This window comes from Morus notabilis, unplaced genomic scaffold, assembly GCF_000414095.1.
Source record: "Morus notabilis unplaced genomic scaffold, ASM41409v2 Scaffold103, whole genome shotgun sequence".
Classification (NCBI taxonomy): domain Eukaryota; kingdom Viridiplantae; phylum Streptophyta; class Magnoliopsida; order Rosales; family Moraceae; genus Morus; species Morus notabilis.
Window position 1 is genome coordinate 85,778 of NW_010365971.1, and position 2,257 is coordinate 88,034.

Genomic DNA, 2,257 nt, shown 5'->3' on the forward strand with positions numbered 1-2,257 from the left:
GAGGGGGGTCGAGGGGGTGGAGGGAGATCGGAGATGGGGAAGGGGGTGGACTCGGGGGAAGACTGAGAAGGAAATGAAAATGAGATGGGAAAAATGAAAATGAAATGGGGAAAATGAAAATGAAAACGACTGTGGATCGTTTTCAATTTTACTCAGTTTTTGGAAACCCTCCAAAAACGTTTTCATTTTTTGTTTTGCAAAAAACACAATGCCAAACGCCTCTCCCAGACCATTTTCATTTTTTTGGTCTTGGATTACGTGAAAAACGTTTTTGAAAACGGAACCAAACGGGACTTATGTTTTTTTTTTGGTACATGGCTTTATTATTTATTTATTTTGCTAAAAGGAATATTCATTGGAGAAATAGAGATGGAAGAAAGAACAAACAGTAGGGCCTGAGCCACCAACTATAGAGCAAACCAAGGCAAAAGAAACAACATCACATGGACAAACAAAAAACTAAGGTATCGTTAATTTCACCGATTTAAGTTTTTAATTTTAATTTTACTACAGTTAAAAACTCTCATAAAAAGTCGTATCTATTTTTTTTTGCTACAATTAAAAACTCTCACATAAAGTTATATTTTAGCTCAAATTGACGAATTGAACGGGACTTAAATAAATAGACAAACTACATGGAAAATAAAAAAACAAAGCAAATGAACCGTGACCCGTAAGGATAAGGATAATCAATTTATTTAAATATTTGTATTTATATTAGAATTATTTATCCCTAGTATTTAGATATTAAATTAGTAGTTATCTTTTATTTTAAAGTTTGAATTATTTTAAATATTAGTTATTAAAAAATAAGTCTTTAGTTTAAGATTAATATTTTATTTAAATTCAAACTCCTTATGTAATCAATTACTTAATACTCCTCTGTATCAATTTATTTCCTGTCAGTTTGAATATTTAGATTAACCAAAAAAAGGACTATTTTAGCATATTTTGATTTTGGGTCACGTGACATGCTAAAGAGTTTAAACTACAATGGAACTATTGGCCTTTGACCAACATCAACTGGGTGGTGTCACAGTGATGATCTGGAGGAGAGGTATGACGCGCATACCGGCAAGCTCCGTTGGCGGCGGGGGTGGCTTGCTTGGTGGTGATGGGGGTTGCAGTGTGGTGACGAGGGTGAGATAAAGAGAGAAGAAAAAAGATTAGAGAAATTGTACGATTTGTTCGTTTCATAATTTAAAGAAAAAAAAGAAAAAAAAGGTGATCTAGGACTTTACTAAGGATGTATTTAAGGGATGTTTGGTACCTAAATTCGTTTCCTGATTTGAATAATGATTCATGATTCGTTATAATATTTTTTTTATAAAAAATACACGTAAATAAAAAATAATTCTAATTACATAATTTTAATCCATGAACCAAACGTCTTCTTAGTTGCTGAGAATAAAATAAAAAAGAATACAAGTATTATGTTTAGTTGGTTTTGAAATCAAGAATAGCCATTCCATTAAAATGATTTTTTGCTCATTTTAAAGGAATTGTCATTCCTTAATGAGATGACTGGAATGACTATTCCAATGTGTATTCACCCATACTTTCCATAAATACCCTTTATTTCAGTTTAAAGATTTGTATGTAAACTACATAGAACTGACGAACACCACCACCACCTCTTCCGCTCCAACCACCGCTCTAAAAAAAGCTCAGCTCCTCCCGACGCTACTCCGATGACCTTCGGCGGTGCTCATCTCCTCCCGCCGCCCCAATCTGCAAGGTTCGCCTCCTCCCCCTCTCTCCGCCCCACAGCCTTCATCTTCTCCTCTGACGGATCTCCACCTCCGTGCTTAGCTTTGCCGAGCCTGTTACTGGCAATCAACATCGAGCATGGTCAGATCTGTCTCCATCAACAACAAAACTAACCTTTCTTTCTTGTCCCGATTATTAGATCTACAAAATGTTCATTTCGTTGTCCCGATTATTGTGCGCTCATGGGCTCCATGTGCGAAGCTTACCAGCGTGACCATGACTTAGTTTGGTAATGTTGTGGATTTTAAAAAAAGTATTTTTAGTTGTGCTGAAAAAAAAGTAACTGTTTTAAAAAGTGGCTGAGTGTTTGGTAAATTGTAATTATAGTAGTTGTGCTGGTTCTAAAATCAGTAAATAGCGTTTGGTAAATTTTAAGGTGAAATTGCTGTGGGTATGTAAAATGACCAAAATAGACATTATATGAAATTTAAATATATATAATTATTTTTGATATTTAAAAGTACTTGTTTAACTTTAAAAAAAAACA